At 37.8% G+C, this 27728-nt stretch overlaps 1 protein-coding gene across 1 annotated transcript in view; it reads left to right on the plus strand.

Annotated features, from left to right (window-relative positions):
* CEP152 (centrosomal protein 152) overlaps window positions 1-27728 on the plus strand; it is an 804909-nt gene that overhangs the window by 84801 nt on the left and 692380 nt on the right. The window lies entirely within an intron of this gene.

Here is a 27728-nt window from a genome sequence, read left to right on the forward strand (position 1 = left end):
ACCCCCTCTGCATGCATTATACCTTACGCCATTTTTAAAAAGTGACGCATCTAGGTACATGGGTCACTTTTTAAAACTCTGCGCCACATTATATCTGCGTCAGGTATAAAGTATGCAAAGGGGGCATTCCCCCGCAAAAAGCTTGGTAATAACGACGTACTGAAATCTATAAGATTTCTCTGCGTCACTTTTAGGATGCTGTTGCGTCAAAATCTTGCACCTGCCTCGCATCACTTTTATGTTTACAGATATGTCAGAAATACTGACGTATCTGTAACTCCTTGCAACATGATTCATCATACATTAAATATGACACATCTGGAATGTCATAAGGAGTGCGCACAGAAAAGTGACGCATAACACCAGCAGTGTAATAAAATGTGCCTCGTTGCACTATATTTAAAAAGTGACGCATCTAGATAGATGCGTCACTTTTTAAATATTGCATAACAATGCGCATTTTTTTACACCGCTGGTGCGTCACAAAAATTGACGCACAGGAGGCGCAAAACTAACAGCGCAAGGCCTTCATAAATATGGTCCTGGATTTTCCCCGTGCTTCGCCGGTGCGCGTACCATGCGCTTCCCCCGCGCAAAACGAAAAAAAAATGTTAATGCCCTGCAGGACCCTATTTTAGTCCCTACATCAAACCTAGGGGGTCACAGGGGGTCTACTCTTCCCCCTTATGGTCATTTGCCCCTTTTTTTTTCAAACCCCTTGTGTCTCGATTTTACCGAGACACAAGATGGCGGCCGCTCCAGACTGTTTAGAATGTTTACAGACACCCAAGAGCCAATCAGCTTTCTGCGCGCAAGTCGCGTGTCGCGCCTGGAGCGCACTCCGGTGCGCGCACCGGAGAGCGCCTATAGATATATATATTTTTTTGAACCTTAATTACTCAAAATCCACTGGAGCATATATCTTGAGACATAGCAAAGGCACATCGGGCTACCAGTCCCTACAATTTTGCCAAGTTTGGTGGAAATCCATTCAGCCGTTCGGGCTAAAAGTGAAATCGACCGCCCTATGGAAATTAACATGGGGAAAACGCGTTTTGGGACCCCCCTTTTATCTCGGCCCCCGCTTGACGAATCCCCCCCAAACTTTCAGGGAAGGACCGGAACGCCGCGAGGCCATTTTGAGGAAATTTTGAGGCAGATTCATCAACCGGCGCCAAAGTTATTCCAAATAGAATTTTGAGATTTAACATTGAAAAAAATCCTAACTATAACTACCTACTGGCGACCGCCAGTAGGTAATATATATATATATATATATATATATATATATATATATATATATATATATCCACTCCACGAATGCCGGAAAAGAGTATAAGGCTGTCTGGGCGGTCCGAGTTTTCAAAGCCGGCGCTTTGTGCAATATGCTCCCAGGTTCCTGGGAAAAACATTGCTGATTAAATATATAGCTGCAGCACTTGCGGTGTCCGAGAGGTTCTTTAACGTTAAGGAACCGGGAAGCATATATATATATATATATATATATATATATATATATATATATATATATATATATATATATATATATATATATATATATATATATATATATTCACTGAAAAAACCATAGGTTTCACACCAGTTATAGTTAGCTGGAAATTTTACTGATATAAAACCATTGAAATTCCCACGTTATAGTTAGTCGGACTCACTATAACTTGCGCGTGCAATGCACTGCTGATGACATCACATATTACATCACTCATGACATGGTCAGTGACATCACTTATGACACCATCCAGTGAATGTGTGTCTTTCTGAAAAATAAATATTAGTGAGTTATGTTTAAATATTTAAATTCATTTATTAGTGTTTCACTTTGTGTATAAGTGGCTACATGTGTTGGTAAGTAGCTACATGCGTATGTATATGGGTTATTAGATGTTTCTCTTAGTATCAGTATGAGTGTCTATATGGTTTGGTGGGGGTATTACTTAGCACATAGATGCATGAGTGACTGACTCGCTGTTTGTATGTGTTTTGAAGACAGCATATGTGCAGGACTGTATGGATGGATGAGTGTGTATATGTGTTTGTTAGTGAGTGAATGACTGTCTCACTAGTGTCTTTATCAGTAACTACATATGTTTTAATCTAGTATATGTGAATATTGATGTATATAAGTGAGTATATGTGAGAGTAAGAGATTGTAAGAGTTCCTGTTTAAATAAGTATGTGTTTCTATAAGTGATTGTTTAAGTGAATAAATATGTGTAATTTTCAATACAAGTAAGGTGGAAGTGTGTGTATAACTCTATATTCAAATAAATGGATGTTCAATAGTTTATTTGCACGTGTGAGTATGTGTGTGAGTAACTTTTGGATGACTGTCGGTGTGTAACAGGATGTATAGGTGTATCACTTCATATGATAAGTGAGTATATGTATGAGTGACTATATAGAACTGTTGGTGAATGACTGGATGTGCATATAGATGGTGGAAGTACAGAATTGCTTGTTGTAACTGATATAGGTATATCCACTTTTTGGAAAATATTAGTTTCTATTTTTGAATATGTGTTTCAAGGGTTACATTATAGTGAAAGAAGGTCTGTCACTGTGTCACAAGGATGGTGTCATCAGTGATGTCATGACTGATGTCACTGACCATGTCATGAGTGATGTAATATGTGATGTCATCAGCAGTGCATTGCACGCGCAAGTTATAGTGAGTCCGACTAACTATAACGTGGGAATTTCAATGGTTTTATATCAGTAAAATTTCCAGCTAACTATAACTGGTGTGAAACCTATGGTTTTTTCAGTGAATTTAATAGGTTTTTTAAATGCTAATTCCTAACTATAACTGGTGTGAAACCTATGGTTTTTTCAGTGAATTTCATAGGTTTTTTAAATGCTAATTCCTAACTATAACTGGTGTGAAACCTATGGTTTTTTCAGTGAATTTCATAGGTTTTTTAAATGCTAATTCCTTACTTTTTATTCATACTCATACCTATGTGTTTTTTAGTGAATTGCTAAAGTATGTTTTTGTAAAAATGAACACTAAATGTATATTGAGATAATATTTTTAATTTACAATATTTTTTTTATATTTCGCTTTCGGTGCGCGCACGGGTGCGCGTACCGTCAGCGCACTCACAAAAAAAAGAAAAAAAAAATGAAGGAGGGACTAAGTAATAGATAGTAAGACAGATAAAAAGTGTAAAAGGAAGTAACTGAGAAAAGAAAAATGAATAAGGGAGCAAAAGAAAGAAGAAATAGGAAGAAGACTAAAGCAGAGGTTAAGGGAGATTGTAAATGGATGTTGAAAGTAAAAAGAAGGACAGTTAAGTATGGGAATGACAGGTAGTGACGGAATCAGAGGAAAAGAATAGTAGTGATTGAGGGAAAGTAAATATCAGTGTATATAAGTAAAGAGGGGTGAAAGAGGGTACATGTAAGTGAATAAGGGTAAGACATGGGGAGTAATAGAGACAAATAAGAGAGAGAGTAAAAGTAGGACTGTCACAAAGGGACTAAGTGAACCAGTAAAAAAGGTAAGTGAAGGAGTGTGCATAGGCAGAAGTACTGAAAGAAATTGAATGTGGTCGGAAGTGAACATGGAACAAAAGAATAAGTGAGGGAAGCAAAGTAAGGAAATAGAGGTGCGGTAGGGTGACAGAAAAATAGTGAAAATAAAACAAAAGGTGATAACAAAAAAGATTTTGTAAACACACTTACCATATAATCAATGCAAACTTGTATCTATGAAAGATAAAAGAAAAAACACGTTATAATTTCTTAAAAATATATAATAAAATAGAAGCAACAGTTCATGAGGTTTAAAAATCTACAAAAGTTTACTAAGAAATGATGCAATAGTGAAGGATACAAAAACAGAAAGAAAGTAATGTAGAAAGAGAAAAAAAAAGGAAAAAGAAATAGAAAGAGAACAAATTCCTAAAGGTAAATAAGATACTAAAAGAATGTAAGATATCAAATCAAAATCAGTAAAGATAAGAAAATAAAAGAAAAATGAGTGAAAAGGAGAGAAGTCTGATTGAGAAACTATAAATAAAAAAGAGGAATAGAAGATGATTGAGAGTGAGTGAAGTAAAGTAACAGAGTGAAGGGATGAAAGGAATGAAGTTAGTATAGAACGATGGATAAAACAGGAGTGAGAGAGTAAGTACACAGAAAGACAAAAGGAAGAACTAAGTGAACTACAGTACAATGGATGCAAAAGAAAAAAAAAGGAGAAAAAGAAAGAGAGGGTTAGGAAACTAAAGCAGTGGTACTGTGAGAATATGAAAAAGATAAAAAGTGGTGGAAGGAACAGAGGAAATGCAGACAGTTCCTATTAGATTAAGAAGTTGTGAATGAAGTGCATTAAAGAAACAGCGATGAAAAAAGAGTGTAAATTAGTAAAGAGAGGTAAATAAGGTTGAAAAAGAAAATGAGTATAAGACAATGTGAACACAATATAAATTACACAATGCAAACTACACAATAACTTCTACAATATGTTACATTATTTATTTTTGCTGTTCTCAGAATATATTGAATTTCACTTAAATTAGTGAGATCAAAGTCTTCATCAGATAACAGCGGGGAAAAAAAAACACAATCTAAAAGATTGTGTTTAAAAAAACCCATTCAAACATACATCTCATATAAGTACACTAATCTTTGATTCACTTACTTTTCCGTGAGACCAAATTGCAGATAGTGAAGGTCCTTTTGGTGGAAAAAAGTCTGCTGTGCTCTATAACTTCCATTTCATCGACTTCCTATGAAAAAAGATCTAACAACATCATATGTTACACTTTCCTCACGGCCAATTTGTGTCAGATATATCAGTATTTTTTACTTTGAGATCCACTTAAAGTATCTACATGAGATTGCAGATAGTGAAGGTCCTTTTGGTGAAAAAAGTCTGCTGTGCTCTATAACTTCGATTTCATCAACTTCCTATGAAAAAAGATCTAACAACATCATATCTTACATTTTCCTCACGGCCAATTTCTGTCAGATATATCAGTATTTTTTACTTTGAGATCCACTTAAAGTATCTACATGAGATAAATAATTTCAAATATTAGATTAACTAACTAACTAACTTTTATTAACTATTCCCGTCTTCAAAGGCCAATTCCCTTTACTAAAACTTTGGTTTTAAAAACACTAGATAAGAATTTGTAGAGTCATAAGGCAAACGTTGTTTATAAGTTAAATGAGAATCATTGCAGTAACTCCATCCATTTTCAGATTTTAAGTAGCATGTATAATGTCCTGAGGTGGTCGAAGGTCCATCATGATAAATAATAGCTTCAGTTGTAAAGGTCCTTCCAGAAATTGATAACTGAGAAGCCACAAAATTTTTGATAGAAGTTGTCAATTTAGTTCCATCAGGTCTACATCGTTGGAAAACTAAAATGATATACTGCCCATACCTTTGTATAAATAATGTGGACAGCATTGTACAGTTACATTGGGTACACACCATATTATGATCTGCTGCTTTAACTAGATTTTTAAAAGACACTGATTTACAGTCTGGTAAAGTCAAATATATAAATCTTTCAGTGTCTATTGTAGTAGTACTTGATAAACTACAATTGTGGCAGTCATGCTGCCATTGATAAGAAAGACTGAAAAGATTATCTACATCTACACCTTCATCTTCCAAAACACCAAACATATACATTAAAAATTCCTGACAATCCTGCTGAATGTTCTGTGAAAATTTATCTTGACCAGAACACAAATCTAAAATATTTCGAATTTCTGTTACATTTTCTATTTGTGCTGTAACACTGCTACATTTCTGAAACACAGAATTCAATAAACCACACAATCTTTGATCCCGATTTTCAACAATCTGTTCTTGTAAACTTTTAAGAAAAAAAACAACATTAACCACTACATTAGCATAGCAGTTGACACCAGAACTGTTTTCAAACTGAAATCCAACAACATTTTCTCCACAATTCTTTTTCTTCCTGTTTTCAATTACAGTTTTCTCTACTTTTTGTCTTTTTGCAACTACCTCACTACAATTATCCTCATTTCTTCTTTTTCGGCCTACCACACGTTTTTCAAACAGAGGATATTGAGGCAAATGTGGAGCATACTCTCTTCTTAACCTATTGTATTCTTTAACACAATCTAGATCTGCAGAAATCTTTGTCTCATCACACGCAATCAAATACAATCCTGATAAAGTTCTGACTCGAGATAATGCCACATATGCCATACCCTCTTTAAACACAGATCTTCCAATGTTCACCAATGCACTATCTACACTTAAACCTTGAGATTTATGAATTGTCACTGCATACGCCAAACAAACAGGAAACTGTTTTCGGCGAACATATAAGTCTTTTACAAGTAAAAATCTAGCAGAACAACGACTTATTTGTTGTACTTGTTCAATGCCATCAAATTTTATTTTTAAAAATTCAATTTCATCTCTATTTCTGTAATTCACAAAATCAACAACATAACCCATTGCTCCATTTACCAGACCGCTTTCAACATTTAAATTCCTTCTCAAAATGATACGACAATTTAAACACACATTCAGAGTCTTTTCAAAACCAGCTGTTTTTGAAATACTTTTCTCCAATGAATGCAATTTAATTTTCAAATTTTCTGACAAAACAATTGTTGCACCCATATGCTCTATTTTATCTATTGCTTCTAGTTTCACAATCTCTTCATTTTCTAAGTCTAACATTTTTTGGTTGAAGATGGAACATTCTTGCAGAGTTGGCATCAAACATATCCCAGATTTCTTCTCAGTCATTTTTTTAAAAATATTCTCTGGAAGAATGTTTTCATTTGGATACAAATTTGAAATTAATCGACTATGCAAAGCTTTTTTCCCTTTCTCAGTCATTTTTCCAATTCTTACATCTTGTAGAATATTTTTATAATCTTCATCCTTGGCCTGTCGCATATTTTGAAGCAGTTCAGCATATTTAAAATTTAGCCATATATTAACATTTCCAATGCTTCCAAGGGACTTCCTGGTATCTTCATGCGTGAGCATTTTAAACACTGGTTGTCCTTTTACTGGAGTCAACTGCAATAGATCTCCAAAAACAATAATGTGTTTTCCTCCAAATAACACATCATAGTCTGTTTTAAGAATTTCTTGCATTCTCAAATGCACAAAAGCAAGCATTAGATTTGAGACCATGCTTACTTCATCTATGATAAGAAGTTTCATTTTCTTCAAGACTCTTGAAACTTCAGAACACGCATCTCCAGATAGCTTGTTGTAATGCAATTTATTATCATGTTCAACTGGCAGCATCAATAAACGATGTAGAGTAATCCCTTTAATGTTATGTGCTGCCAGACCAGTTGGAGCAGTTACAACACAAGACAGTGGTGAATCAGTCCTTTTCTGCAGATAACTTGCAACGGCTTTAATTAGAAAACTTTTTCCTGTCCCCGCTTCTCCACTTACATACAGTCGGACAGGGTCAAATAATATACATGAGCACTCTTTTTTGTCATGTCTGAATCCATGTTCAATCTGCTCTGTGACTTCATCATATATCTTTTTCTGCTCAATGTTTAGTTGCCTTACCAAATCTTCTAAGTTAACTCCATCCTCTTGAGCTTGTTCCATAGCTCTTTCCACCTCATCCATGGCAGTGGCAGCTTCATTTTGGATAATTGGTCCTCCTAGTGGATCCTGGCTCAATGAAGTAGAACTCTGACTATCTTGAGAACTGTTTCTAGCTATCTCTTCAGCAATTGTGGTTTCTTGCTCCATTTCTTCATTCAACATTTGCAGATAATTTAGAAAAATAGGACATTCTATGGTATCCTTAGTTGCATTAAAAGAGTCTTCATAACAGAGAAAATCTCCAAGTAGTTCCTCTTCTGTACGCCATGGCTTAAAGAGTTGCAAAAGAGCTAAGTAGTAAAATTCTCTTTTGTCTGGAACTTCACAACTCAATTTTCGATGATTAATCAAATGGCCTTTTTTCTGCTTCACTAGACATCCTTCGTAGCCAATGAGTGCATATTTTCCATTATTGATATCTTCTGTGATGTTCCTCTTATAACTGTAGTTTTGAAGAACTTCATACAAACATGTGTTCTCAAGGTGAGTACTTCTATTTGGATAGTATGTATCCAACATATTTGTCTTCAAAATATCTGTACTGTTTGGTTCTTTTTCCGCCAAATATTCAATTTCTTGTACAGATTTCAAAACTCGGTTTCGTGTAGCAGCAAGACCAAGACTCACCCAAATGATTGTTCTTGATTTGGCATAGAGACTTGCTGATGATAACCGATCAGAACATTCATATGCTCCAATTTCTCGATGCGACAACATCTTCAGACTGAAACTGTATAATTTCTTGCTTAGACTCTTTTCATGTGAAATGTCCTCCCACATTTCCTTCAGTTCTGTCTTTTCTTTTTTGGTGATGTAAGATGTCACATATCGAGCCACAGCAATAGAGTTGTCAGCAACGAACTGAATATCCATGTTAGCATTCCACATGGACAAAATCACTGGGTTGTAATCGTTGATGTACTTAGATTCTTCATTTCTTTTCAAATTATATGTGTTTTTGGGAGATTTTCTCGTCACAGTATGTCGTAGAGATGACATCAAATTATTTACTCTTCCCTTAGAAATCACTGGTCGAGGAAATGCAAAACGACATTTCGTGTAGTACTTTTCCTTGTTTTTAAATTTTCGACGACAGTACTTTCCACAACGATGAGATTGAAAACGTAAAACTTGTTGCCTTAAATTGTTTTCTTCAGTAGATTTTGGAACAGCACATGTTGAATACTCTTCAATGAAACTCATCACTGTTTCATCTGAATCTGTTCCAAATTTGGGTGCATCTTTAATCCACAACAACATATGTATATGAGGAGCACCTCTCGCTTGATATTCCTTCCTCCAAAAGAAATCCAAAACCTCTCCAAGGGGAGGATTTTTTTTGTTGGTAATAAAAGACATCATAGCTTCAAATCTATGATTAAAATATCTGCAAACATTCACTGGATCTAAAGAACACAGTTCTCCTGGTGTTTTCAATTCTATATTTGGTATGTTTTCATTTGCCTCTCGTAGAAATTGAAGTAAATCGTCCCATGCATACTCAGCACAGCTAAGAGTGAGGAACCATGTAGGAGTTCCTAAGTTTCTTAGCATACATTTCAATTCTCCATGACGACGAAACCAATACTCATTGGTTCCACGTTGACATGCCATGAGATTGATTAGCTGAGATTCCAAAATACTGTCTTGCAGATTAACTTTCTCCATAAAGTCCCTTGCACATACATTTTGCAAATGAGGTCCACTTTTTAATATATGATTAACTGCATAAGAAAGCCCAGACAAATCACTTTCAAACAGTAGATGAAATAAATATGGAATGCATTGACGAAACCTTGGATCTTCTGCATATAATCTTAGAGTCCGGTATTCAGCTGCAGGAATTTGAACTGGTCGATCATCATATCGTCCACCACAACCTGTTGGAAATAATTGTGGAAAACAACGAGCTTCCAAACTTTCTTCCCATACACTAATGGGACTTCCTTTTGCTGCCTTCATTTGAAACAAGTCAATTGCATTTCCCATTACTTCTTTGGAATGCAAAGGATGAACAGTATAATGTTCATATATTTCTTCAGTTCTAGACACATCAACTTTTTCAATTTGACCAACTGAAGAATCACTATCTTCTTCTGTAGCTGTTTCCTCAACTCCAACACTTACATGTTTGTAGTACTCATTGTTTTTAACTAAATACAACGTTGCCTTCTTGACTTTTTTAACATCCACTAAATCTTGCCAAATTTTCTTACTCTTTGTTGGAACCCCATTAACTAGAATAACTAAAGGATCTTCTTCTACTCTTTCTACACCAATTGTATTAATATTTTTCTTTACATCTAGAGGCAAATAAACAACTCTTCCCTTTAATCCTCTCACTAAATCTGATGGAGGCAATTTCCCTGTCTTAGGCTCCATGCGTACAATAGCCTGAAAAGGATGGACACATTGAATCAAAATAGATTCATAAGTATTTAGATCCATCAATTCAGAAGGAATATCTATCAACTGAAGATTATTATAAATTGCTCTTGCAGGCATTCTATTTTCATTTAATTTTTTCAAACAATAAGTGCAAATACGCTGATCCAAACTCAAATCAAAAGAATTCTCCACCAACAAATAACTTACAAAATCCTCCCATTCACTATTATTTTCCAATTCACTTTTTGCATATAAATCAACTAACCTAGTCTGAATTTTATAATGAGTCCGTCGACAACACACACAAGTTACATTAGGCCTCTCACTTGATTTCACCTTAAACTTGATAATTTCCTCATCAAACTTTTCAATACTTGAAATTTGTCCATTATCTTCTGCATTACCATCCATTACTATATCTATTTCTACACTGTCCTCTTTGTTCCCAAAATAACAAAACTCAATTTCTTCACAAATAGTCTTCACATCCACTTCAGATCCATGCAAAAGAGCACTATTTAACTGTTTAAGCTTAAGTGCAGGACTTTTTGCATAATACAACTTCCTCACTAATTTCCTTACGTTATTATGATGCACTGCTAACATCCTAAAATGATGAAAAACACTCCGACAAACTTTTCTAGAAAGACATGCTAGTGAATGCCCTTGCAAACCTGTGCTTTCTCTCACTCTGCAAGGATCTAACTCTTGCAGGATCTTCATTTTTTGTTTGAGACTTTTTTTACTATATGTACGTAAGAAATTTCGAAGCAAATCAATTGATTCCTGTCGCACACTACAAATACTACTGCATTTCCATGTGTACACTGGACCCTTAGTACGTCTCCCTAAAACTTCATCAGCTAACACCTCTTCTGCATCTCTAGGTACAAGTTTCTCTTTTTCCATCACACAACTATCTTTCACCTCATAGGCACGACCACTGGTGTCAACCGCATGCACCAAATCATTTTCCTGAAAGTAACTCTCCTCATTAAAAAAAGGCTCAGAACTTGAACTATGCATCCATTCACCAGAAAATACTTCACAAAAATTACTCCGATTAATAATTCTTTTCCATCTACTGTTCGATTTGAAAACATCCATTGCCTTATTAAGTATCCTAATTCTATTGATTATTAAAATAAATAATTTTTTCTTAACTTCAAAAGCCTGATCAACAATCTTTTCTACACTTTTCTTTTTCTTGTAAAAAGCAGCTTTTAGTTTACTTTTCTTTTCATTTTTTAGCAAATTTAAAACTACCCTATTGCGAAACATTCGCCTACGAATGTCCCTAAAAACATTTACCCTTCTATTGCTAACCATTCTCTTCTCTCCTGGTCCAATGGAAACATTTTTTGTGGGCTTCTCTTTCCTTTTTAGATTTGTTGACTTTTTCTGTATATTCACATTAGCAATTTCATTTTTTTTCCTACGACATATGTTACGAAGAAAAGACTTAATTGGCTTACCAGAAGCTTTTCTGGTGTTTTTTGAAGTAGTTGTTGAAGAGGATTCCATAAACTCTGTTGTTGATGTTCTCCTTTTCCGTATGGTATTTTTAATATTTCTTTGCCTTGAAGGCATTTTTGCTTGCTTTTCAGAAGTTGATTTGAATCTGTTGTTCTGTTAAAAAAACACATGAAAGACCACTATTAGCAAACAACAAAGTAATGTTAAAAAGCAAACAATATAAACAATAAATTGCAACATATTTAAGTTTATACAATAGCAAATCATGGCTTTATTTTTAAAGGCCTTGCGCCACCAATGCGTCACTTATTACCCATGTTTAAAGTCAAGCATCAGCTGCACATGGCATTCATAAATAAGGGCCAAATACATATACCAATCAATTGCACCCAAAAATCGATTTTTCAATAACATGTAAGGAACACTGCGCAGAACCTATGTACAACCAATCAATATCATCAAACAAAGTCAGGGCCTTATTTATGAAAGCCTTGCGCCACCAGTGCGTCACTTATTACCCATGTTTAAAGTCATGCATCAGCTGCACATGGCAATCATAAATAAGGGCCAAATACATATACCAATCAATTGCACCCAAAAATCGATTTTTGAATAACATGTAAGAAACACTGTGCAGAACCTATGTACAACCAATCAATATCATCAAACAAAGTCAGAGCCTTATTTATGAAAGCCTTGCACCACCAGTGTGTCACTTATTACCCATGTTTAAAGTCATGCATCAGCTGCACATGGCAATCATAAATAAGTGCCAAATACATATACCAATCAATTGCACCCAAAAATCGATTTTTATTTAACATGTAAGGAACACTGCACAGAACCTAAGTACAACCACTCAATATCATCAAACAAAGTCAGGGCCTTATTTATGAAAGCCTTGCGCCACCAGTGCGTCACTTATTACCCATGTTTAAAGTCATGCATCAGCTGCACATGGCATTCATAAATAAGGGCCAAATACATATACCAATCAATTGCACCCAAAAATCGATTTTTATTTAACATGTAAGGAACACTGCACAGAACCTATGTACAACCAATCAATATCATCAAACAAAGTCAGAGCCTTATTTATGAAAGCCTTGCGCCACCAGTGCGTCACTTATTACCCATGTTTAAAGTCATGCATCGGCTGCACATGGCAATCATAAATTAGGGCCAAATACATATACTAATCAATTGCACCCAAAAATCGATTTTTGAATAACATGTAAGGAACACTGCACAGAACCTAAGTACAACCAATCAATATCATCAAACAAAGTCAGGGCCTTATTTATGAAAGCCTTGCGCCACCAGTGCGTCACTTATTACCCATGTTTAAAGTCATGCATCAGCTGCACATGGCATTCATAAATAAGGGCCAAATACATATACCAATCAATTGCACCCAAAAATCGATTTTTATTTAACATGTAAGGAACACTGCACAGAACCTATGTACAACCAATCAATATCATCAAACAAAGTCAGAGCCTTATTTATGAAAGCCTTGCGCCACCAGTGCGTCACTTATTACCCATGTTTAAAGTCATGCATCAGCTGCACATGGCAATCATAAATAAGGGCCAAATACATATACCAATCAATTGCACCCAAAAATCGATTTTTGAATAACATGTAAGGAACACTGCACAGAACCTAAGTACAACCACTCAATATCATCAAACAAAGTCAGGCCTTATTTATGAAAGCCTTGCGCCACCAGTGCGTCACTTATTACCCATGTTTAAAGTCATGCATCAGCTGCACATGGCATTCATAAATAAGGGCCAAATACATATACCAATCAATTGCACCCAAAAATCGATTTTTGTTTAACATGTAAGAAGCACTGTGCAGAACCTATGTACAACCAATCAATATCATCAAACAAAGTCAGAGCCTTATTTATGAAAGCCTTGCACCACCAGTGCGTCACTTATTACCCATGTTTAAAGTCATGCATCAGCTGCACATGGCATTCATAAATAAGGGCCAAATACATATACCAATCAATTGCACCCAAAAATCGATTTTTGAATAACATGTAAGGAACACTGCACAGAACCTAAGTACAACCAATCAATATCATCAAACAAAGTCAGGGCCTTATTTATGAAAGCCTTGCGCCACCAGTGCGTCACTTATTACCCATGTTTAAAGTCATGCATCAGCTGCACATGGCATTCATAAATAAGGGCCAAATACATATACCAATCAATTGCACCCAAAAATCGATTTTTATTTAACATGTAAGGAACACTGCACAGAACCTATGTACAACCAATCAATATCATCAAACAAAGTCAGAGCCTTATTTATGAAAGCCTTGCGCCACCAGTGCGTCACTTATTACCCATGTTTAAAGTCATGCATCAGTTGCACATGGCAATCATAAATTAGGGCAAAATACATATACTAATCAATTGCACCCAAAAATCGATTTTTCAATAACATATAAGAAACACGGCACAGAACCTAAGTACAACCAATCAATATCATCAAACAAAGTCAGGGCCTTATTTATGAAAGCCTTGCGCCACCAGTGCGTCACTTATTACCCATGTTTAAAGTCATGCATCAGCTGCACATGGCATTCATAAATAAGGGCCAAATACATATACCAATCAATTGCACCCAAAAATCGATTTTTGTTTAACATGTAAGAAGCACTGTGCAGAACCTATGTACAACCAATCAATATCATCAAACAAAGTCAGAGCCTTATTTATGAAAGCCTTGCACCACCAGTGCGTAACTTATTACCCATGTTTAAAGTCATGCATCAGCTGCACATGGCATTCATAAATAAGGGCCAAATACATATACCAATCAATTGCACCCAAAAATCGATTTTCAATAACATGTAAGAAACACTGCACAGAACCTAACTACAACCACTCAATATCATCAAACAAAGTCAGGGCCTCATTTATAAAAGCCTGGCGCCACCAGTGCATCACTTATTACCCATGTTTAAAGTCATGCATCAACTGCACATGGCAATCATAAAAAAGGCCAAATAAAAATACCATTCATTTGCACCCAAAATCGATTTTTAAATAACATGTAAAAAACACTGCGCAGGACTTATATACTAACATACAATTTCACTTCTAAAACATAACTATCTGCTTCCAAATATTCTCCATAGAGAAAATAAATCTCTATCTAAATTAAATGAATCATTACTTACCTTTAGAAATGCTTTTGGAGATTGAAAACAGTGTCAGACACACACACCAATTTTTCTTTAGCAGAGGAAAAGGTGTGCTCTCAATACACTGAAACCAAGACTGGCATAGAAAATCTCTATCTTTGTACACATATGCCTTAATTCAACCAATGAAAACTCTTCCCTCACTATTTTCAAACCAACACCCATCCCCCTCTCAAACCTTTCTATCTGTTACCATAGCAACTCCCTCCTAACTGAACTCTAAGGTTCAAAAGTTTATCTTACAATGTTGCAAATTAACTCAGCAAGGATGTTTGACCTGTCAATACAGCAGCCTATACAGGGTATTTTTGCTTTTGGTGACTTTTTTTAAACCATTCAAATTGCTTCTTTCACACAACATAACCATACACCCTAACTTTCAGTTTTCAACTATCTGAATCCACCAATCATTGCTAGTGATTCAAGAGCACAGAAACTCCACAATTATTTTTTTGTGAACTCCTACTGTTCCAACTGCCATTTCATTCCCACACTTCATCTGACTGGACCAGAACCAACACACATCATGTACTCTGTTTGGATTATTGGACATAGCTACATCCACTGGGCTCAAAGGTATGCAGCTAGCAGAAATTTTCATAACCTTGATTTATCAAATGTGGAAATCAAGTGGATTGGCCACAGAGGATTAAAATGTCACCAATTGATACCATTGGTGAAAACCTTTTTGCATCTGCCAGAACCTGACCTTATAATTGTGCACTGTGGTGGAAACGATCTAGGCACATTAACTGGGGTAGGTCTGGAAATGCTATTAAAGGACACCTTTCATCAATTGATGATACTTTTTCCCCACACTGCCTTGGTATATTCCAATATATGCCAAAGACAGAAATGGAACTGGTCCAACCAATTTGGTCCACAATTTGAGAAAGCACGGAAACATGTAAATAAATCTGTTTCTGCTTACATGAGAGACTATGGAATGGGTTCATTATACAATAATAACTTGCGTTACAACATGCAAGACATCTACAGAGGAGATGGAGTGCACTTCTCAGATGAGGGGAATAGAATATTCCTCCTGAATTTAAGAATGTGTATTGGAACCTACTTGTAGGTACCTAAATCAACCACAGAACCCAAAAGCTCTTTTCAGAGCTACCCTAACTCTGATCATTCAAAGCGTTTATTTTTTTCTAACTTTTTTCACTATTTTTCACCAAAGTACGCGTACGAGTACGCTTAAAAGTGCGCGCACCAGGCGCTTCCCCCGCGAAAAATTATTATTTTTTTTTTTTTTTTTACGTTTATGAGCCTCCTAAGCCCCCCTCAGAAAACCTAGAGGGTCAAGAACTCTCTACAGTTCCCCCTTCTATCCATTCCGAACATTGTTTACCCTCCATCTTGTGTCTCGATTGTTCCGAAACACAAAATGGATGACTCCCGTTACGCTGCCCGTGCGCGTACTAGAGCGCGCACTAGTAAGCGCAAAATAAAAAAAGGTGGGAAAATAATTTACGGAAAACCCAATGGAGACACTTTCATCAAATATAGAATACGCCCTACTACATAGCAGTCCCTACCATTTGCCCAAATTTGGTGAAATTCCATTGAGACATTTAGGCTACAGGCCTGTCTAAATATCCTGAGGTAAATTACATGACAAAAACACACTTGTAATGTTAGAATTTACAACCAATTAAAAAGTATCTCTCATTTTCTACGATTTTTTCCTGTCGTTTGATTGGTTAAGTACAACAATATATATAAAAGAAGAGAGGGAAACACAGCCATTTTGACTACTGCTTCCTGAAGTACACTTGAAAACAAATTTCACTGTCAACTTCAACTAATTTCTCTAAGGTAACTTCTAATTATGGAAGTATATTGTACACGTTAAGTTTATTTCTTAAAAAATATTCTATCCCTCTTTAATAGTTAGAGATAGACATAGACTTCTCTGTAATAGTTATGGATTGAGTTAGGCTTCTCTGGTATACTAGCTCTACTAATATAGTTAATTTATATGCAATTTTCAGAAAGAAAATGGAAGGAGAAAATCAGGCAAATGATACTTCTATCAAAGTAAAGGTGGAAAAACCAGAAGATGAAAAAAAAGAAGTTGATTTCATGGATGACTCTTTGGATGAACAGTTTATAGAATGTTTGGAAGAAATTGAATCATGTACATATAATTATGAGGAAATTCCGGACAATATTATGTTAGAAATTTTATTAAATTATGAAAAAGAATCAGAGGAATAAATTTATCTTTAATAATTTCAATTGTTTCAGACAATATTCTTTTTTATATGTAATTCATGAAGTATTACCAAAAATGTTTAAAATATAAAGTGAGACTTATAGTATACTGTTCAACTATTTTTCTGTTACATAGTAAGTTTACTCATAGTTACTACCTTTCTCCCACTATAATATCTCATATGAATATTTTACACCTCATTTTCATAAGTGAACAGGACAGACTACTCATGATCCCCTAGAAATTCTCAGGGAGTGCTTAAAAGATCTGTTTCTCCTTTCCAGACAGACTATATTATGAATTCCTTATACCACAAAAAATACAATAACAACATGCAAGATGTCTACAAAGAAGATGGTGAACATTAAATTTAAGTCTCTTCATTAGTACCTACATGTAGGTACTTACATAAAATAAACAAATAAAAAAAAAAACAATTCATAAACATACAATTTTTAAAGTGATTATTTTTCCATAGTACCCTCCCCGATACGCTCCCCCGTGCGCGCACCAGGCGCTTCCCCCGCGAAAATCGAAAAAAAAAAAAAAATTTTTGAGGCCCCGCGGGGCCCTTTAATGACCCCCATATCAAACCTAGGGGGTCAGGGGGGGTCTACCCTGCCCCCTTATGGTCAATTCCACCCTTTGTTTTTGCCACCTCTTATGACTAGATTTTACCGATAGACAAGATGGCGGCCGCTCCGGACTGTTTAGAATGTTTACAGACAACTGAGAGCCAATCAGCTTTCTGCGCGCAAGTCGCGTGTCGCGCCGGGAGCGCTCACGGGTGCGCGCACGGGAGAGCGCCTATAGATATATATATTTTTTTGAACCTAAATTACTCAAAATCCACTGGAGCACATATCTTGAGACATAGCAAAGGCACATCGGGCTACCAGTCCCTACAATTTTGCCAAGTTTGGTGGAAATCCATTCAGCCGTTCGGGCTAAAAGTGAAATCGACCGCCCTATGGAAATTAACATGGGGAAAACGCGTTTTGGGACCCCCCTTTTATCTCGGCCCCCGCTTGACGAATCCCCCCCAAACTTTCTGGGAAGGACCGGACCGCCATGAGACCATTTTCCTGAAAATTTCAGGCAGATTCGACAACCGGCGCCAAAGTTATTCAAAATAGAATGTTGAGATTTAACATTGAAAATTATCCTAACTATAACTACCTACTGGCGACCGCCAGTAGGTAATATATATATATATATATATATATATATATTCACTGGAAAAAACAAAGGTTACAGAGACGTTATATTTGGGCTCAGATTTTACACACAAAACCATAGAAATTCAGTAGTTATAGTTACCTGAGCGAACTATAACCTACACCCCGCAATGCACTGCTTATGACCTTCCATATTACAACACTCACGACATCATCCAGTGAGTGTGTTTTGTAAAGGTTTCTGAGACATAAATATATATATATATATATATATATATATATATATATATATATATATATATATACTAAGCTACTATTCTTTCTGTACTACTCAGTGATACTAGTTCTAACATATGTTAACTGAACTATAATCCCGTTTTTAATGCGGGTGTACTGTTTATCAGTTCCCTGCTGATGTATGTGCACGGTAATGCTTTGTGACTGTCTAAGCTGTTAATTGAGTATAGTTCTGTTTTGTGACGTACTGACCAGTTACCTTAGACCTCTCTCCTTTCTGATGAATTACTGTAGTAGTAGATTGCAATAAATGCACCTATTCACTAAGACCTTTCTCTAGGCTGATGGCTTAGTGTAGTAAAGATTTAGAATAGACTGACCTCTCTGCTTACACCTTTTATCCAGGGTGAAGAATAATTTTACTAGTGGCTTGTGGCACAGCGGCCTGTCCGCTAAGACCTCTCAACTGGTTGTATGTTGTAGTGGTTTGTGTAAATCTGACATTTGCACTAAAACCTCTTTCGAGGCTCATGAGTGGTGTTATTGTGGTTTGCAATTAAATAGCCTATGCAGTTTGATGTTTTACTTTCCTCATTAGCGTTTAGAGTAGTGGTTCAGAAGAGACTGGACAATCCACTGAGAACTGTCTCTTAGGTCATGGGTGAGTGTAGTAGTTGACAACTAATGTCGCATAGCACATAATATAGAGATTAGTGTCCATACCGATGAAATAGCAAGGACATAACAGATATAATTGTAAATTTTCTATGACAACCACTGGACACAAGATATATTCCAATCATATGCATTTTCTGTACACATAATGCATATATGTATGTGGACTGTGAGGGACATGACTGAGTCAAGCTTTTGGAATAATACACTTGGGGCAATAGGAACCAGAGAACAGCCCCCATACATGCATTCATCGCGAAGATATAGCTAAACCAGATAGGAAATATCCTGTGAAGCTTTATGTAGAATTTATGGTACAACTGACTAGCTTAAGATGGCGGCCATGGTTGTGGATGCGGGAGTGTGCATCGCACGGGCTGCGTAGTGCGGAATCATGTGGTGATTAGTGCGTAACAGACTAGTCAATAGCCCTTATAAACATATTCTATGTCCGGAGATAGACGAGCCTGATAGGGAACATCTAGTGCAGCAAAATGTAGATTAACAAGTTAAATTGACTAGCTTAAGATAGCGGCCATTCACGGGGAGACGTGCGCATGTCCCCTATGGGTCGCGAAGGGCACAATCATGTGACTACTATCGCGCAATTTAAAAGATGGGAGCCAAACGCACTGGTTGTTTGCTCCGGTCGCGGTACCACGTACGAGGATTTATCAGGTGAGAACGGAGCACTAATCTGCTTCGGGATTCTGTTAGGATGCTGCTAGACAGTACTACTCTTAGGGAGTCTACGCTACTGGTTGTGGGTAACACTGCTGGGATATGTTCGGCGACACAACACGATTAGAGAAATAGACGCCTTTGAGGCTTTGTGAATATATTTTGTCTCGCGTATCAGCGTCTGACGAGGGATACACCTCCAGATATTCTTGATAGGGACCCAGCGACGTATGGTGGGGTGTGGTTGTGCATGCTTGTCATATGTATATATCGAATACGCCACACCTAGCAATGTACATCGCATGACAAAGCGGTAGCTTTAATGTAAGGCTAAAACACTCAATTAAGTATCTGTGTATACGGAGCTAAATAAATGCTGTGATAAACTCGGGAGCAATACATTTTAAAAAAAAGTGTAAGCTTTCACCTAAGGCTGAAGCATTTGATGAAGTATCTATACATACAGAGCTATATAAACACCCTGATAAACTCGGCAGCAATAAATTCTGAAAGATAGGTGGAGGCAATGGATAAAAATAGCCGCATTCGAGTTCAAACTAACGCTGAGTCTAGCATATTGATTTTAATCAATCAGATAATGAGATATTAATGTGTAAGCAATTTGATGTTCATCAACAACAGATGTTTTGTGATACTGTTTGTTCTTAGAACCCTCGGATCGGGATAATTGAATAATCTCCTGACAAAGAAAAGATAAGAAGAAAGGAAAACCTTTTAGTGTGAATACTCTAAATAACAAGAAATAACACTAAAATATAGACCGGTAAGCTACAGCTAAGATTAATGGGCCTTAAATTGAATAATCTTTTTACTGCAATTTGGCAGGTGCCACGACGTGTACTTAGAAAGCATAAAGGGACGTCCACGACGTAGAACAATCATTGTTCAAAAGTGGGAAGAAAGTACTACCCTATGTACAACCCTTGTTTTTAGAGTAAGTACACTTCTCAATGGTTGTAAAAAACAAATGAGGGCAATGAGAAACGAGTTATGCAATATGTTTTCTGTCTTACCCAAACATAGGACAAAAAAAGAAAAAGCTGTTTATAATCACCTTCACAGTAACAACCAGGGTGAATGGTGTTTGATATCAAGGTATGCAAAAAAAGGTTTTTATTTAGGGAATAGAGTGCTGATCCTGTATGAATGTTGGGTTTTGCATAAAATGGGGGAGGTGTGCGATCAAAGTTCCCTATGTGGGAATCAACTGCATCCTAACCGGATAGTAGTTTATCCTTAGTACAAGTGGGACTCACAAATAGCACGTGATGAAAATACAAAACCATGACAGATTAAGGGGTTGGTAGCTGTTTAATAATGTGATGCCCAGAGTAAGACTAATTTGGTGTTTTTAATAATGAGTTGTTTTTAAATATGCCAAGCACTGTGACTAATGAGATGATGGTAATAAGTATCATACACATGTTGTAGGTTATGTAAACGCATGCCAAGGACGGATAGTGATTCAGTTTTTCTTCTTTTTAAAAAATAAATTTGTTAACAGAATTGTGTTTTAATTGTCCTGAGGAAGGTGGTGCGCACCGACTTGGATTAATTTGATTGCTTTCAATAATGTGCTGTAACATTTTGGTTTATGATATATAAATTGTACAGCTGATACTTTTACAAGAAAGTACATGCACACTTGATGGGCTTTTTCAAATGTTTTTAATATCCTTTTTTTAACTAATAAAAAATATTTTGATGATACATACGCCTTGGCAACGTAATATACATTTTTAGATTGTAAGTGCTTTTGTGGTTCCATTTGAGAAGCAGGATTCTGAGTGACTGAGAGGCTGAATGACGATAAACCTTAATCGATATCTCCTGAGTTTTGCAGGAAGAGTGTCGAAAAGGTAGGCATCTGATAAACTTGTAGAAAATTAAATCAATCGAACTTCTTTGTTTGTTGGTAGTTGATAAGGGTACAGTGAGCTCAGTCTCTCACCTGTGTCATTTAAAAAAATAAATTGTATTTTATGAAGTATATTGTAGGTTATTTTGCTGGATGATGTCATCCGTGATGTCACTGACCATGTCATGAGTGATGTAATATGTGAGGTCCTAAGCAGTGCATTGTTTGGGCATACATTACATGTTACCTCTAATAACTATAACTGCTGAAATTCTGTAGATTCGTGTGAGTGTAAAATCGGAGCCTAACCATAACGTCCCTGTAACCTAGGGTTTTTTTCAGTGAATTTCTACGTTTTTTAATGGTTTTGTCTCACTATAACATCCAGTGAATTTCACAATTGTATTATGATTTGACCCATAAGTTCAATTCGGTAATATACATTATTATAGGTTTATAAATACATTTTATGAAGACATAGAATTTAAAACAATTAACAAATAAACATAACTTAACTTATTTGACTGTTTACAAATATTGTTTTCAATTTGTTTTATGGAACCGCAGATCCACTGCAATGCCACCACATATATGGCCACCCATCCACATTGAAAACCGTACTCTAAATCAGTTATTTCAGTGTTGCATCTCACTGAAGACAGTCTCTGCAGCACACCACCATTTTATAATCCCATTTCCTTCAATAGAAGGGGGTATCGAAGTTAAGATCTCTTCTGCTGAATACAGAAAACCATGTAAAGAGCAGGACGAAGACCACTTCCCCAAAAAGTTTTCAACTCAATATATGCAGCAATAAACTATTTTGAAGAAGTATTCACACAGCACATCATTTGTTTCAGAACACCTGAAAACCATACATACAAGGACGTATCAGAGGATAAGCGAGACAAAAGGTAGTGCATTAGCATCACCAGTTGAACCATCTGTCGGACCCTTACCACTTGACCTGAGACTTCACCTATCTTGCTGTTTCATGAAAACTGCAACACATGGTGACTCATTGTGCAAAACGTCATATTCCAGTGGAACTAAATGCATCATCTGTTGCCCACTTTAAGGATGCTGTCAAGAAACATATTTCTTATTTTTTTCCACCCCATCCTCCATTACTCTTTAAACAAAAGTAGATATCTGAAAAGCAAATATAGAATACATTAAACTTCAGATCACATACTGTTAGAACTGGGGGTCTCTAGTTGGCTGAGGTAGGTACCTTAGTCCAAATAGGGACCCTTGTTTCTAGTCCGGGAAAGGAGGGGACACTCTAAGATCACCCCTGCTCACCCCTTGGTAGCTTGGCACGAGCAGCCAGGCTTATCTCCAAGGCAAAATGGTAAGTATTTGCAACCGAACTCCCAGTAACACAGTGATAACACCACAAATGGACACCACACTCATTTAGGAAAATAGCAGTATCTTTATACGATTAGACCAAACAATAAAAATATCCAGCATCTGCGTATTCTTAATATTTTACTGGGCCGGTTATTAGGCCAACAATCACTTGTAGGTTCTTGCGGTATTAATGAAAAGTTCACAATGATCTAATGCAGTCCTTCTGCGATGCAATGCAGTTCGTAATGCAGTTCCTTATGTAGAAAATAAGACAGTCCTCAATGCAAATACTAATGTAGATCGTAAAAACAAGTAATAAGGCAGTTTGTAGTGCACGTTCTAATGCGGATCGTAAAACAAGTAATAAGGCAGTTCGTAGTGCATGTACTAATGCGGATTATAAAACAAGTAATAAGGCAGTTCGTAGTGCAGGTAGTGCACGCACTAATGCGGATTGTAAAAACAATTAGGCACTGATCATGGTGCTCGTGAAGGTCTCTATGCCACTCCTGGCTGACTCGTGGTCAGCGGTTACCAAAATATGCCCCCAAGTCTGTTACGAAGGAAACCGAGTGCAGCTTCCCAATGCGACCCTGGTACTGCTGCTCCTTGGCGAGTACGGGCTGCGATACTGACTTGAGCAGAGTCTCCCGCTGCAAAGATGGGAAAGGTCGAGAGCTGTCTCTCGTAGCATGCACTCCGCCCCAGGCGGCGACACATGCATGCTCGCTGAGGGTTGCTTGGGGGTGGGGGGTGCAGTTTCTCTCTCCTCGCGGCTTGGGCGTCACACTGTGCAGCTTTAGGTTGGGGGCGGCTGCTCCTCGTAGTGAGAGTCGGGCTACCAGGCCACGACCTTGCCGCTGCTTGGTTCCCGGCGCGAATCCATTGATCTTGAGCAAAGGACCTCGGACCCACGATTGTGAAGGTTCACAGGTCTCTCCTTGGCAAAGGCAGGCTCGGGCTGGCGGCAGTGATTTCTCATGGCTCCCCCTTGGGACTACGGTCTGGGCTGATGACGATAACTATCACAGCACTTCTGCTCACGCTGTCGATCGAAGCAGAGCGCAATATTGCTCCGTGGCACAGTCACTGGGCAATTCTCACGACTGTCTCAGGCTGCATAAAGCACACGCACACAGCGTCGCTGAGACACACTTGCCTTGGCAAAGGCAAGCTCGGGCCGGCGGTGGTGATTTCTCATGGCTTCCCCTTGGGACGACAGTCGGCCCGATGACGATAACGATCACAGCACTTTTGGTCACGCTGTTGAACGAAGCAGAGCGCACGACTGCTCCAGGGCACAGGGTCACGGAACAATTCTCGACGGTCTCAGGCTGCAAAAAGCACTTGCACACAACGTCGCTGAGACACCCGTGAAAACGTTTATGTTCCTGAGTTTCCACAACAGGGACCCAGCTCCTCTTGGGCCCTTGGAGACAAGTTACTTCAGGAAACAGTAAACAGCAAAGTCCTTTCAAGCAGGGGGATACAGCACACAGCAAAGTCCCTTGTCCTCTCCTTAGTCAAATCAGCAAACTGCAGGCCAGTCAAGAACACACAGCAAGGGCAGTCCTTCTCTTCAGCTGTTCTTCCTTGGCAGAGGTTCCTCTTGGTCACAAAGTAGTTTCAATCCTTTTTCAGGCTTGAGTTCAGTCTTCAGCTCTCACATTTATACTCCTAAATGCCTTTGAAGTCTGTGTTCAGGGAGCTCGGAGCCTGGTCCAAACCAGACCTGGGTGTCTTCATGCCAGTGCACACCCTCTTCCTTTGATACTGAGGATCTGCACCCCAGACGCTCAACAGGAGGTGGGGTCATCCATTGGTGGCAGCAACACAGCCCTCTTCACATCTAGGGGGCTACAACTCCCCCCCACATCAAATGCAGGCCAGCCTTTTGCTGTCTCATCTACTCCTCTCTGGTGTCAGGACACTCCCCAGACCCTGTCACATCCAAACCCAGACAGTCAATACACAACCAGGCAGAAGCACACAGGATGGTTTAAGACGAGAAACCAGCGACTTCTAAAAGTGTGGTTAGCATGGAGTGCTTTTTCCACCTCCTCCAAAGTAAACATCAAATTCCTTTGTGCAGGATAGAAGATAGGAGAGCAAGGAGGAGTTATAGAAGCCTCTCCCTCATATACCTTAGCAAAATGCTCAATCCAATCCGCCTCTGCGATTGCAATTTCTATTTTAGGGCCGGACTCTTCCATTAAAAAAGGGGTTCTAATAATCTTCCAGAAGCCAAGTGCAAAGCTTCCCATGCTTCGGCTTTGAGTGTATTCTTCCTGTCCTTAACAGCGAGTTTATATTCTTTCCTAAGTCTCCTTACCTCTGAGACACATCTAGGTTTATTGTGCAGTTCTTTCTTCAGGAGTGCATAAGTTAGAGTGCAGTTGGAATTAAACCAACCTCGCTTCTTTCTGTTATTTTTGCACTGTCGCGTAAGAGAATTCCTAATTTCATTAGAGATGGTCAAGAAGGAAGCAAGGAGAATTCCAGGGATAGAATCTTCCCCCAAACAAGTCGCTAAATCAGACGTGCATTTATTGATTACTGTATTAAGTGTTTTTGTTTGGTTGACCATAGCCCATCTTAACGAGTAGCCATTCATACTACCCATAGACAAATTTTCACTTCCTCCTTCTTTTTCATGGTTACTCCTTGGAAGGGACTCCTTAGACATCAAAAGGGCCATACAAAGCGGAAAATGGTCGCTTAGTGCTACATCTGAGACCTCGAAAGAATAGATTTTGTCAGTGTGATTATTAGTTACGAAATCGTAATCAATGGTAGAGAAACAACCCCTCCCACTAAATGTTGGACGGAAAAGGGAGGGTAACACACAAACTTCATTCGTGAAGCCCAGGTCAAATTTGCTAAGTAGTTTGTTTAGCTGTTCACCCAAGGGGATGTGGGTAAAATGAGATTGAGGCAAACCCTCTTCCCATACTATTCCACATCTATTATCTTCTGATACACTACATAAAGTACAGTTAAAATCTCTAACCAAGAGAGTCATCATATCATGCCTAGCACCTTTAGCCTGTAAAGATAGTGCTTTGGAGAATTTGTTAAGGACATTTGACACTTCAATCGAAACAATGTTATTATATAAGTTTACAAGGACAATTGAAATATCAAATTCCAATTCCAATATCAACAGCTGGAAATAGGTATTTTTAATGGGCTCGATGACCCTTGTTACATTTAGTTTATTTGACAAATAAACAGTCAACCCTCCCTTGGCTCTCCCATGCATAACTTCAACAGCTGAATTATGGAAAGTCTTGTACCCATTAAGGTGGACCGGTTCCGTGCTCCAGGTTTCCTGGAGGCAGATCAAATCTTGTGAATAAATAAAGTCCTGGTTATCAATTTTAGACTTAATTCCGGCAACGTTCCAAGAAATAATGTTACATAAAGGGGGTACAACGGGGGGTGGAACATAGGGAGGGGCCCTAACACCTTCTATTAATGGTCCCGTCCCATTTGGGAGTGCTAATTCACTATCAGATTCCAAAACCTCCCGCCCCACATTATTATCCTTGATCCCCAAACTACTAACATTTTCTGCCCGCTAATTCCCTATATACTCGTGATTCGAGAGGGTCTTTGAGTACGTTACTCTGCTGGAAGTGTTTGCAAGAATGTCTAATTGCAGTCAATCATTGTTCTCTAAGCCACTCAGGATCTCAAAGGGATTTGAAGTCGGAATATAGTATCTTCCTTGGTTGGTACCCATTTTATTCATTGTCAGACAGTTGGATCCTGGAAACCTACCAGGCTGCCTGGGGAAGTAAAAGAAACCGAGGGGAAGAATGTTAATACCCCCAGTATTAAGAGCTCCAGTAGATCCTCTCTCAATTATGTTGCGCACCAATAGCGGTGACCGGAATGTTAAAATTACACAGTCGCCGCTCAGAAATTTACCAGAGGAGACTATCCAGCTAATCCTCCTGACCATCTTGAATTCAGAAAACAGTGATGGGTTCTCAAAACCATAACTCATGGATAGAAAGTTAAGGGATTTATTACTCGGTGTCGACTAATGTTCAAAAGCATTGGGAGCCAATACTGGAACATTAGCTAATCATGACCTCTAAGAGAGGAGGTAGAACAGCCTCTCTACAAGCCTTTAAAGTTTTTAAAGGACAGGGGTTCAAGGGCGAGCATTACTTGGTGGCGTCAAGAAGGCGATTTAGTTCTTCCTGGGTCAGGAGAGGAAAACCGAGAATACAGCCGGATTCCGTGGCCTCATCTCGGAGAGGGAAAGGGGGGAGGCGAGGATACACTATTAGTGTCCAGATCCAGGTTAAGGGTTTTAAGGGAATTATAAAGGTGACAGATTAAGGTGAGTGGGGGCAATTTCATGATCCGCTGGAATAAAGTGGGCACTTGGCAATCTAAAACATGAAGGTGCTAACATTGAGTCCTGAGAGTTCATCGTAAGAATAGATGAATTTACAGTGGGCAAGGGAGGAAGCATACCATTTGGGAGGGAACAACGCCTCTCTGTATCTTGTATGGCGGATGCGACCACTCCTATAGTTTTCTGCAACATTTTATCTATTGCAGTCAAGGTTGGGAGAGGAGTATTCAAAGGTGCACTTTGCTTCGTATTAGGACGGGGCTGCAAAGGAAAATTTTTCCCCATAATCAAAAAAGAGCCTAAGCAACTATCTCGGCAACAACTCAATATAATTGTCCAAGAGAAAAATAAATGAATAACAAATACCAATAATATAAGAATAAAAGATAATAATTGTTAAAAAGTGATATAGGCTTAAACAAAAACA

This window comes from Lissotriton vulgaris, chromosome 2_1 (assembly GCF_964263255.1).
Source record: "Lissotriton vulgaris chromosome 2_1, aLisVul1.2, whole genome shotgun sequence".
NCBI lineage: Eukaryota > Metazoa > Chordata > Amphibia > Caudata > Salamandridae > Lissotriton > Lissotriton vulgaris.